Genomic DNA, 13,208 nt, shown 5'->3' with positions numbered 1-13,208 from the left:
TTTTGCCAAGTGAGCTTGCAGAAAATTGTAAATGTTGTGGCTTCAACACACCGGTGGGCTAAAGCAGTGAACTATTTGTCTTTTGTCAACGGGACACTTTTTTACTGATTGGCCGTGTCGGGTGGTGGAGGGTTACGACACATTTATAAATAACGCGATCTAAACCCAAAAACGTTGATTATGAATAACATTGGTCGCGAAAGCCTACGTGTTAAATTGCAGAAAGACGTTCGCTCACGTGAGTTTGTATCCTTGGATGGAGAAGGCTCCAAAAATCAAAGTGTACCTACAAATTAGTTGGTGATGCCACTTTGGCAGTGGAGCCCACGAGCACAAGTAAGGAAAGAAATTTCAAAACAAATTATCAATAACACTGTGGCATTAAAAGAAGAAAATATTTAATAATGGCCCTTCTTCATAGCACATAGAGGGCTATTGTGCAAAACGTCAGCTCTTATAATTATATATTTTAATTTTAAGGTAGTGTTATTCACGACAGTGCAAATACGGATAACTCCTGAGCCTCACTTTAATGCTGCTTGTTTTTTGTGTACTTTTGCTCGCAATATAAAAGTGCCAATGCAGCTTTGCCGATACTGTTCAATTCATCACATTAATGGGCCACGATTCACGCTCGAGCAGACAATTTTGTTTGCAATTGCAGATATTTTGTAAAGTCGTGTCAGCAATTTCTTTGTCCCTTTTTCAATACTCAAACAAACTGCTCAGCAATTGAATTGACATGAACATGATGAGGCAATGTAATTGGCCAAAACTTAAAGCTTAACCTCATGTTTATTTCCCTTTGCTATCACTTAATTTCCCTCGTCGTCTGTGGGTTCCGTCAACAGTGGCTTTGTCTGAGAGCGGGTGAGTGTTCTAGCGTACGCCAAGCACACACACTGCATCTTTAACCTGGTCTCCAATGGCAACGGCTACACCTGTGATCATCGTTAGAGGCCATTGTATGTGTCAGCCAGAGGTGTTATGACTCGTTAACCTTGAGTGCAGAACACAAACCAATTTTTCCCCGTTGTCCCGTCTTTATTCTATGCACTAAGTGTACATCAAATAGATTTTTTTTTTCTACTGCCAAAATCTAGAGACTCAAGTTAACGTACTTTGGACAGATAACATTCTGTTTACTTGTGTTGACCATTGTTCTTAAATTCTCAATGGGTGCATTTTGCTCGTTTCAAGCATAGTGTTTCTATGCCCGGTGTCTTGGCTGTTACATCAGTGTTGAACATTGGGGTTACTTGCCCAGTATTTTTCGCTCAACTCATTTGAAAGCAGTACATGATGGCACGTGGCCCACTGCATGCTATATGTACATGCACGTGTTGAGCAACGACAGTCGAGCCAGCTACCGCGTGTGACTAAATATAATAAACGCAAGCCACGGTGGGGCCAGTCAGGCATTGGTTTAGTTTGACCCCAAACTTTCCGTCATCACTTCACAAGGTCATGGCCTATGGAACAAACTGGGGGGGGGGGGTCTAGGGGATGTGCTTTAAGATGTCGAGGTGAAGTTGAAAGGGGTAGTTTTTGCAATGGGAGTGGATAACTGCCAGCTGTTCCCAAGCATATGCTTTAATTGTTGCTTAATATGCTGCTAATTTTTCTGGCAGTTCATCAGTATTGATTTAAGCAAGTCTGACTCTGTTGATGAGACACTGGGTGTAAAAACCAGGCCAGAATTTTGCATGTACTGAATCAATGCTGCTGAGATTATGAACTTCCAGGAGGCAGTTTGCATTATATAAAACTAAACTATATCAACACACTTTTTTTACTTTACCAGGTAAGGCCCACTGAGCTACATAGCTCTTTTTCAGAAGGAAGCTGTCCACAAATGACAGCTCAACGAAGTGGCTTATCATGTGGAAATGTATAGCAGCCAAATATTCTAAACGCATGTTTCTGAATGTGGAGTGAAAAACCAGAGGCCCCAGATCTACAGGTGTCAGGGTCGGGATCGAACCGACGGCCTCCTGTATACCAGGCAAGGTAGTTAACGAGTTTTGTCTACAGTGGTATATTTATATTGGGTTATCCATATATACTGTTCTCTCTATATACAAATGCACACTTTTGGGTATTTACCCAATTATTGATGTCTAGAGTTCCGGCATGCCCGCTCATAACAACCTTGTTCTCCAAAAGTGGCCTAGATTTTGTCATATTGGGTATCAATGTGCTCATCTATGTTACGTTTTAATACTCTAGCTTGTCTCCAAAAAAAATTAAATACGTAGCATTATTTCTGGTCTGGCAATTCTCCTTTTCGCCAGTATATGTGGTTGCACATTCATCTTGGGAAATCTCGCTGGTCCTTATTTTTGCAGTCGGGTCCTGCTGTAAGATACTTGGCGAGTTCACTTTTCGGTTGTTTTTCTACACGTGGAAGAAACCAGAGCTTCTGGAGAAACCCACACACATGGGGAGAGCTCGAGGCTTAAAACAACCGACTTTATTCACTGTTCCCAGCATTCACCTCATTTTCCTGCAGAAGGGTGTCTCACGTGCAGCTTCCACCCTGCCTCCCACGTCTGTGGACTCCAGGCATGAACCACGACCTGCTGGTCACTGCTTGGCTATCCTCAGCTTGCCCAGCCTACAAAGTGACACTACTTTGTGGTGTGAAGGTTAAGTTTAATATTATACTCCTAGGCTTCGCTTTTGTATCTTATACACCCCTATGTGTGTGCAATACATAGATACATACCTGTCAACCCCTTATCATGCCTACCAATTCACACCTTTTTGGTCAGCCTTATAAATCACGAACAAATAGACAACATTTGTTTGCCCTTATTGAAATGGCTGTGCGCCGTATGGACCTGAAAACTCAATTTCCCTGTACAAGAATATGGGTAAACCGTATGGGTTGACAGGTATGTATATATATTAATCACATAGTTCCAATGGAAGGCCAGTGCAGCTTAATATCCACGAGTCCTCGTGCTGCTGAAAATGTGGCCGTACTTAGTGCTCAATTGCCGCTCACGACCAAAAACAGTGGCGAATATTTGAACCGGTTCTGGGCATCCCCTAGGTTGACTCTACCTCAAATGAGTACCTGGTGTGGTGTGTAAACATCGCCACTGGGGAGACGAAGGCGGCCGGACGTGGTGCTGGCCACCCACCCCCTCGTGTGCCATGCCGGCCTTCATAGGTGCTCCTCGCTAACAGCACTTGCCCCAACAGTCTGTTAAGGCTACACGGGGGGTCTTTGTACTTAGTTGGCACGGATTGTGGTGATGACACCGAGATGGCATCTCTCTCTTTATGTAATGTTGCGCCATTGCATTCACAAGCGCGAACGTGTCCGCTGCCACCTGATCTGACTTCTGTTACCTCTGCGCACCCATCTTTATAGGGGGCGCATGCCTACAAGCGATGTTGTTGAATATGATAAAAAGATAGCTTAAGGAGCTGGGTGGGCTTGCGTTTGTGTCGCAAGTTTTAAATGCTGCACTATCTCTTATTCATGTAACACGTTGCCACCGCTCCTCTCTGAGGGTCGACGGGGCGAAGTTGAGGTTTGATCGTGGATGCCGATTGCCACAAATATGTATATGCTTTCAAGTGTTGACTCGCAAGCTGAATAGATAAAAAAAAAACCTGAATGAGTCAGTGTCCCATTGCTTAAATAAGTAATGCACCCAGCGCTCATCCTCTGATGGCTGCGAGTTCTTGAGCTAGCGCCTCGAGATTTGCCGTGCAGGTGTGAGGCGCTGTATAAATAAAACGACGACGGCATTCACGACGACGACGAGAATTCCGTACTCTCATGGCGGGGAGCCAGCCTCTCCATAGCACGGCCACTGGTGACTTTTACAAAAAGCGTTTTTTTTATCGATCGCCGAGGAGAGCACTGATGGAGGCTCAATTGATCCTGACCAGAACTTGAACCCGCAACTTTCCTATCGTGAGAAATAAGCGTTCGAGCAGCCACGCTGCCACCCAGCCAGCTGGCTATTAAACACTTCAAGGTGGCTTCAGGACAAGGGCTCTCTCTGATTTAAGGACGCCACTAAGCATTCATGACCCATCATCAATAGCATTGTTAGTGTCAACAGGCGCACGCCATGTTACTACACAGGGCCGTCCGTGGACCACGAGCATGTGATGCTACTACGTAGTCTGCTTTTGCACGGTGCGGGAAGAGGTACTTGCAAGCATATGAGCTCTGGGGACACCAACCATCGCAAATTTTCACCCAGGCCAATGTGGTGGCAGTAGCGCAAGCATCACATTAATACGATATTATGCGTGGCTATTATTTGTCACAAAGCCCATAACAAAAGCTTCATAAAATCTGCTCCAATGTTATTTGTTCTTTATTTGCAACAATTTAAATGAAACAAAGATACGAATACCTTTCATGAACTCCCAAGACCAGAACAAAAACTGTTCTTTTGTACATCAAAAGCACATGTGGGCAATGTAGAATGAATAAATGGCGAAGATTTGACATAACATCGGTATGCAGTAAGTAGAGCGAGACGTGGAACATTGTGCCGAAGCAGCGCGCAGAAGAACCCTAAAACACGTCGGTCGAGCTGGATGGAACAGGGCCACGCCAAGCAAAGACAAAATACCCCTCGTATAGCCTGTATACAGACTGTTGGGGCAAGTGCTGTTAGCGAGCACCTATGAAAGTCGGCATGGCACACGAGGGGGTGGGTAGCCAGCACCACGCCCGACCGCCTTTGTCTCACCCAGTGGCGATGTTTTACACAACGCACCAGGTACTCATTTGAGGCTGAGTTGACCTAGGGGAGGCCCAAGGACCGGTTCAGATAATCGTCACTGGTGTTGGTAGCCATGAGTGGGAATTGAATATTCGGGTCACCGGGTTCGTAGTGCAGCACGTTAACCGCGACACCACCGCTCCTGCTATGCAAAACATACACACGGTCTCATGCAGTCATCCTCAGTCCCGTCAAGTTATGCGCTCAAGGCTTCATCTGAATTATTTAAGGAAAGTATTTTAATTGTGGTTATAATGGGGCGGTGGGGGGGGTATAGGTATTTTCCATAAACACACGTCTCCCCCTTATTGAAATGTAGCTGCAGAAAGCACAAACGTGTAAAATAGAATGTGTTTATAACTAGAGAAGCACACAGAAGTGTAGATTACACTGAAGGCAGTTGAGTTAGAATAAGCATTTCCTATGAAAGTCATGCGAATATCGTCTAATCCTAATTAAATTTCAGGATTAGATATTTTTTTTTCTACGGACATATTTCACGGGGACATTTCACAATGAAAATAAGTCTTTTGAGAATAATTTAACAATTTTAACACGTTGAAAATTGGTTTTATATGATTGGGAATATAGTTCACAAACTAGGGAACTCTCAGCATGTAGTGTTCCATTTGAACAATTATCGTAATGGATGAGATGTAATAATCCATGGACGGTATTGTGTAGGTTCAATATGCATGCATGCATGCAAGTGTGTACCATGTAGGGTTGCCTCCTTGGATATGCAACAAGACCGGAACATTGTTGGAAGAAGCATATCTCACAAAAAGCGGCACAGGGGAGAACGGCACGCAATTACATTTTCTTCGATGGGTTATCATTGCTCAATTGGCAATAATCCCAACTTTTAATATCCCGGGAAGACTTTACGGATTTCCCGTGACAGCTGCCAGCTCAACAGGAGGACGTCCCTGAGAAAAAAAAAACACGAAAGGTGGCAACCCTAGTAACCGTGGCAACCCAGTAACCGTGGCAACCCAGTAACCACGCAAACCTAGTAACAACCGTGCAACCCGAGTAACTGTGGCAACCCAGTAACCGTGGCAACCCAGTAACCACGCAAACCTAGTAACAACCGTGCAACCCGAGTAACCGTGGCAACCCAGTAACCGTGGCAACCCAGTAACCACGCAACCCTAGTAACAACCGTGAAACCCGAGTAACCGTGGCAACCCAGTAACTGTGGCAACCCAGTAACCACGCAAACCTAGTAACAACCGTGCAACCCTAGTAACCGTGGCAACCCAGTAACCATGGCAACCCAGTAACCATGCAAATCTAGTAACAACCGTGCAACCCGAGTAACCGAGGCAACCCAGTAACCGTGGCAACCCAGTAACCATGCAACCCTAGTAACAACCGTGCAACCCGAGTAACCGTGTCGGGCGGGCGATGCACTATGCTGTTGTGCTACTTGCGTTTGACTGCCGGTTGTGAATGGCGGTTGGGCAGTTGGTACGTGCACCAACCTAGAGCATCATGGACGTTTCCTTTGGGGAGGAAAAAGAAAGATGTGAGCAACCAAGGTCACGTGGGGTGGTGTCGGCACCAACGCAGTCAGGCGACGCTGCCAACTTGGTCACCCGCCTTGTTGCGCAACGTTTGGCAGTGGCACGAAGTGACTACCCCACCAGGATGCGCCACGTCGCTGTACCCGCAGGTGCGCTGAGAAGTTTAATTTGTGCCACTATGCTCCATTGGTAACACTAAAATAGTATCGTGTCATGCCATCTCACGGTCCACACCCACCTCATTCGTGCAATTCGCCAAGTGTAGCTTATCAGCCGAGGCTGAAAAAGATTATCTGTAAGATAAAAAAAATGTGTGTTTAAATGTTGAATGGATTTTATTGCACAATGCACTGTTGTTTGTGCTTTGAACAATGCTGGTTAAGTTATTGCGAAAACATTTTTTTTTCTGAGTCGGCTGAAAGGTAACAATAAAACTCTCAAGATATGTTCCACTTGATCAGACCATTTTAAAATTATCTCTTCCACATCTCAATCGGTTTGGTAGTAGTGTGTTTTGTAGGGTTTTTGATGAATAGTGAAGCTTGGCCAACAACACGAGTTTATTTTATCTGCGACCCCGTGAAGACATTTGATGGACAGAGAAAAAGATCCCCCGTGTAGTCTTTACAGACCTTTGGGGCAATTGCTGTTATCGAGCACCGTATGAAGGACCATCACGGCACACAAGAGGGTGGGTGGCCAACACTATGCCCTGCCGCCTTTGTCTCCCCAGTGGTGATGTTTACACACCACCCCAGGTACTCATTTGAAGCTGAGTCGACCGCGTGTGACTCGTCAACCCCCCCATGGCGCAAGCCGAGGCCGTGCTACGTGGGTGGTGCGCCATGTACCCATCCACCTGGGGATAAACTAAACGCGGGCGTCACGGCGACCGGCGCACACGCGCGCGCACCGAGACACACAGACACGCGGTTGTCGCTCTCAGCAGCGATGGCCACCAGAGTTCTTGGCTTAAACTGGTCGCACAGTTTGTGTTTCGGCGTGTGTAAACTACTGATGAACTATTGTTTTACCAGGTAAGGCCCACTGAGCTATATAGCTCATTTTCAGAAGTGACCTTGCAACAAATGATAGCTCAACGAAGTGGCTTATCACGTGGAAATGTACAGCAGCCAAATACTCTAAACGCGTGTTTCTGAACGTGGAGGGAAACACCGGCGACCATGGGGAGAACATGCAAACTCCAAATATACAGGTGGCAGGGTCGGGATCGAACCAACGACATCCTGTATACCAGGCGAGGTAGTTAACATCTCGCCACTGTGTGCATGTGCATTATTACAGTTTATTTACAAGTAAATAGCCATACACATGATGAAATGTGTAATTCTGCTCTGATGTATGTTGAACGTCTTTCGCACCGTACATAGCCAACCGTGCTAATCGGAGGTGTGGGGGGGACAACAAACTAAACACTAAAAGCAGTTCTAAAGTGTGCGTGCAGATGCCAGGTTACTATCTCTGCCTTGGCGCTAGTACTGCTGGCTTTATATCTGCTTCTTTACCCCAGCCGCAGGTCCAAATATGCGTTTTTATCTCGTCGAGCAAGTCACTTGCAGTTTATGTAATGGGGGGGGGGGCGGGGTGTATGTACATAGTTTACACGTCCCGCGGAAACTGGCTATGAGAACACCTCCTATAAGCACAGTCCTAATATAAGCAACACGTGCTTACATTGATTGCAGTGGCGGGAGGGGATGTAAGCAGAGGGGAACTTTTTATACGAGAGCACACGGTGGATAGAAGCTGCACGTTGTCCTCACTTCCAGATGGTGTAGCTGTATCCAGATTCTACGAAAACAAAAACCGTTTTGACCTCGTTTTGCTTCTTAGAAAAGTCGGCCCCTCCATTGTTTGTAGCAACACCGTTCGGTGGTGCCCATATCCCAGAGCAGGAACGTGGACATGTTCCTGTGATGGGGACCCCCATAGTTCCATTGTACGGCCGCTGTTTGCTTCTTGTAAAGTTTTTGTTTTTAGCTGCCGTTGAACCTGAATGGCTGATGCACAGTTTTAACCCCTTGACTGCCATTTGAATGTCATAACGTATCAATCGTGATATTGGTGCTGTAATTTATCACCACCACGAATGTGTACCAATCATATAATAAGTTGCATTTGCTTTTCATTGGCTTTGGTTAAAGAGCTCACCTTCAATATCGTGATATATGTAGTGCAGTACAATCATTATACCATCCCCTAGCTCATTTGCAATGTAATTAAGAACAAAGCACCCGTGTATTGAGTTAACTTACATCCATTTATACTTTATTTATGTTCCTTTGGAAAGTGCACATCGTGTTATTGTCAAAGCTGAGGTATAAAATATTGTTAGATATTGTATAAAGCATTCCCACCGGCCGCGTGTTAAATAATCGAACTTGAGCTTCAATATTCTATATCTTGTAGACATTAAACGGAGATGGGTTAAAAAGTTCCCCGAACCGTGCATTTACAGTAAATGACAAGTTCAAGTAGATTTGAATAGTGTCGGTGAACATGGGAACGTGAGACAAATCAGGCGAGGGCATAAAGCATCTGTGCTAATCTGTATTAACGGCATAGTACAGAACAAGCGGTGACTTTTAGTAAATCTCTGTTCGCTGCAACGAATGCTTTACGTTTAATGGAGTCACTCCTCGTGAATTATTAGTCTCAAATGTCCACTCGACAATATGAACAGGAAAACAAAAGCGACATTTGCAAGTGAATGTTTTTTTTATTAAACGGATGCAACAACTCCGCATTTCGTCAGCTCCTCCGACAAATCGTGTCACGCGCTAAAGAACAAACAATGCCGCACAACTGGCAAAATAAATATACCACCCAAAAAATGAAACACGCGTAAATTCCCATCCTGTGTTTATCAAACATGCATCAAGACACACATATATATATTCTGTCCAGGAAAATATTGGCGCAAAGCACGTACCTGTATTAACTTCTGGATTGCCTGTGGCTATAAATCACATTGCCGGCGTGGCTCGCGGTGGCATATTCGAGCGAGCGAGTGAGCGAGCGGATCGTGGTTGCTTGTGCGCTCACGGACGATGGCAGTGTGCACAGAAATGCTGCATTGCAGTTGCCCAGCATTCATTGTGCCGGCTGGAAGGGGAATCGCCGTTGCTGGGAAATGTATATGGTGCAGTGTTTACAAGGCGCGCTCGGCCTGAATAAATAAATAAACAAATGCACGGGATTGAATAATAACAGCAACAAAACACGGAGCCGCAGCCCTGCCAGAGCTCCAAGTATATTTCGTCGCCCTTGTGATTTAATGTGAATAATGCACGGTTGGATAATGATAATGAGAAGAACATCATCATCGTACAGCCAGATTTTCTTTTACAATTATTCGTTTGGTTTCAGTCGGATTACTCGTTCTCATTTATTTATAAAAAAAAACACAAGTACTGTACTATTTTCTCCTGCCAAGCGTCACCCATGACAATGGCCATTGATTTTAATGAGATCCGCCGCGTCTTTTTTGTTGACGGCTCCCCCATAATCCCAGCACAGCAAATCGGTCGTCGCTCCTCCGATTAGACACTGACGCAAGAGACTCGCCAAAGGCGCTTGGTTTTTTTCTTCCACCTTTCGAAGGCGTCCCTTTCGTTGTTGCACGCTTGGGGTGTTCAGCAGGGTGCATCTGGCACGTGCCACCCGCTCAAGTCACGCCGTTGTTGCTGTCGCTGTGCTAATGATCTTACCGTTCTTATCGCAAAATTGGGCGCCTGCTCGCCGAATCCGAGAGCCCGACAAAAGATTGGGCTTTTCTCGACTTTGACGACGCCAACGTGGGCGATAGCAAACTGCGGGAAGGGCAGTGTTGGTTGTCAAGTAATAGACGGCACTTTTGCATTCGGGCTCGAGAGCCGGACGATTTTTAATTTTTGGCCGGTGCTCAAACGATGTCCCCAGTATCTTGGTACTGTATTCGAAACTGTTCCATGGCAAGCGCTGCCCTTCAAATGGGACATTAAGACCAATGTCCTATCTACTCTGTTGATATTAAAGATCCCATGGCACTCTTCAATAAAGAGTTGGTGAGTTAATCCTGGTGTCTTGGCCATAATCCCAACTCCAGGTCAGTAGAGTCCATTGTCCTACCCACTCTCCCCCCCCCCCCCCCCCCATCTGATAAATTCCAATTGCCATTGGCTCACCACCCCACTGTGAAGAAGACTAAGAAAATAACCTCACATCTACCACTGTGAGTGTTGGCAATCATTTCTAGGTCCAATTCCTTCTGGAGTTTCTTCCATTATGAGTTTGTTGAGTATCAGATTGGACAAAACGATTTGTACGTTTAATGAATATTTATAATGATGTAGGTTAACTCAATTCTTCATCTGGATAGTGTCAAATATAACAGGACTTGGTTTTTAAGTGGTTTATAATTGTAAGTGTAGTACTGTTCTGTGGTTATATTTTACTTTTTAAATCCAGTGGCTTATTTATTTTTTCAACGGATATTACACCACATTGATTTTTCATGGGAGAGAAGAGGGAGCAGGGGCGATATGTAACAGGTTTTGTGAAGATTCTTTAAACAGTTGAAGCAACTGTTATTGGCCCTGTATCGAAAGGATGACTCAATTTTTGTGCTCGCTTGAAATAAGATGTGCATACTCTTTGGGTCTTTCGGTAAAGTCACATAGATAGAAAAATAATGAAAAATCACGACGTTTCGATCGCAACACAAGCAATCGTCTTCGGGTGAAAAAATACAGCAGGCGGACTGCTGAGGCAGGATCTCCGTGACTTTACCGAAAGACCCAAAGAATATGAATTCCTGCAGTCACGAAAGCTTTAAGTCAAATAATAAGTGATTTAGTGAAGTAAGTGTGAGTACTGTATACATCGGTTTGATTACCCCCTCATGATTACAAGCACAGTACTGTATAGATGAGCATTCACATCCAAGTTCGGCTGTGTTGATTCATCAATTATTCTTGGGTCATATCACAGTGAGGTGAATCAAATGTGTGTCATACACCCTTCTCCACCCGACACAGGAAATTAATAAAGTTGTCACCTGAACGAACACGTTGGTATGTTTCACACGTAGGCGAGTGTATTCAGCACACCGGTGTGTGTACGAAACACATTTTACATCACGTGATCCGAAACCTCAAATAAATTACGAATCTTAATATTATTTCGCGAAAGCCTCCATGTTAAATTCAGACTATGTTGAGTTGAGGTCACGACGTTTGACTAAATATAAGCTCTGTGCACTGCTGAGAAGATAAGCTTTGATTCCAATATTTGGGTTGTGGAAATGCTGCAATGATAATGGTATACGGTACATGGTAAGATTCTGATAACACCACTGTATTAGCTGGACTGGTCTTTCCCATTCTCCTTCACCGCCTCACGCTGACCCAAGTGTGGTGAAGTATGGTTAACAAACCCACACGACTGAAAAGGGGTTTCAGAGAGCAATCGATTCTGAAAGGACTGTAAACATTTATTTTTTTATTCTAGTACATGTTTAGAGTTGAATCTCCTTGCTTTTTGAAAGGTGAAGGATACAAACTGAAACAAGGAATATTTTTTCCGTGCCGATTAATATTTGGAGATTCGTGCCACTTAATTCTGTCCACCTGGGCAGGGACAACACTTTGCCTTGGCATGACTCTGAAGCTTAAACGTAGCTCACGTATTCACGTACACAAACTGTCCGTTGTGCATTTTGTATTATACACACGATGTATCTTTTGTTTTAGATATTTCACCGTGTTGTATGCCTGTAAGTAAGAGAACAGCTACATTTAAGGCTTGTTCTACTTCTTACACCCACCTATTCTCGAAATGTATTTTAATACAATTGCATCTAGCAAAGCTGCGCATGTAAAAAACTAAACTTGTTATAGAACATACATTATGTGTATGCTTTAGTTAACCAGACGTTTGATTGGGTCAAATTCTGCATTGCGTTTTGGTGTCTTTACAATCGATTATTTGCCCCCACCACTTCAAGTTCCGTTGCTAGCTTTGTAGTGGAACATTGCAAAAATATATTGCATGGTTGTAGCTTAAAAAAAAGTTTCTTCCAGTACAAATACGTTAGATCAGATTGGTGTTGTTAGCGTGTGCGAGTTATGTCGAATTTTAAATTGAGTCCTTCTAAAACGGGTATTTATTTATTCTGCCACTTACATCCATTCAGGATCAGAGCACATACATTCTATGTTCCTCCACCAACAACAACTCTACAGAGGGTGAGATTTCATCAAGTACCTACAGTACAGTATTCAATGTCTCTTAAGATACTCAGTCAATTGAGACTCAGCATCAGACGCATTTATGTAAACCCCTTTTATAAGAAACAGAACATACACACCACACGTAGTTGTATTTCCAGGGCAAATATCAACACACAAGACTTACTGTACAAAAGAAGCTTAGAGTACTTATTATACGAAGTCCTGGAGTAGAATAGGAGTTAAATCCCAAATCTCAGAGGTGATTCTATTATATCCAGACGTTATCCTGCTTAGATTTTCTGGGCTACCAAGTCTGTGTTACACTGATCTAAATACGCAACGTTGCATTCAGAGAATCGGTCGATTACATCGCGTGCCATGATCATGAATACGTGTCACAAACACTACTTGGTGCCATTCAAAAAGTGAATTGGGGGCGACACTGCAGTGTTTTGATGAATTTGGAGTTAACTTAATTCTTATTTAATTTGCATATTAGTGGCACACAGTGTCCTGTTAATTTCGTTTGCAATTAATTAACAGTTTTGATGTTTAACCTGGTTTTATTTTGGATTGAATACTGTTTTTTTTTAGTTTCTAGATGAGGGAAGGATTGTGAATTTCAATTGCTGTTGGCTAAACCTAGTGAAGCCATTATGCATATTTATTTGTAAGAGTCTCAGCTA

General features: G+C 44.0%; 1 protein-coding gene and 2 long non-coding RNA genes across 3 annotated transcripts in view; 1 reads left to right on the top strand and 2 right to left on the bottom strand.

The window, feature by feature from the left end:
- The window catches only part of LOC133351033 (calmodulin-binding transcription activator 2-like), a 615,463-nt gene that overhangs the window by 512,015 nt on the left and 90,240 nt on the right, over nt 1-13,208 (top strand).
- LOC133351037 (uncharacterized) overlaps nt 1-13,208 on the bottom strand; it is a 61,559-nt gene that overhangs the window by 46,204 nt on the left and 2,147 nt on the right. The window lies entirely within an intron of this gene.
- On the bottom strand, nt 6,191-7,128 carry LOC133351039 (uncharacterized). The gene is made up of 3 exons (XR_009756143.1): nt 6,922-7,128; nt 6,528-6,582; nt 6,191-6,268 (listed from the first exon to the last, which is right to left on the bottom strand). It is a non-coding gene; the product is annotated as an uncharacterized LOC133351039 (long non-coding RNA).

The sequence above is a fragment of the Lethenteron reissneri genome, chromosome 36, assembly GCF_015708825.2.
Source record: "Lethenteron reissneri isolate LAM-NWPU_2019-01 chromosome 36, ASM1570882v1, whole genome shotgun sequence".
In the NCBI taxonomy this organism is placed as follows: Eukaryota; Metazoa; Chordata; class Hyperoartia; order Petromyzontiformes; family Petromyzontidae; genus Lethenteron; species Lethenteron reissneri.
The sequence above is the reverse complement of the archived record's forward strand: the minus strand, read 5'-3'. Positions and strand labels throughout refer to the sequence as shown.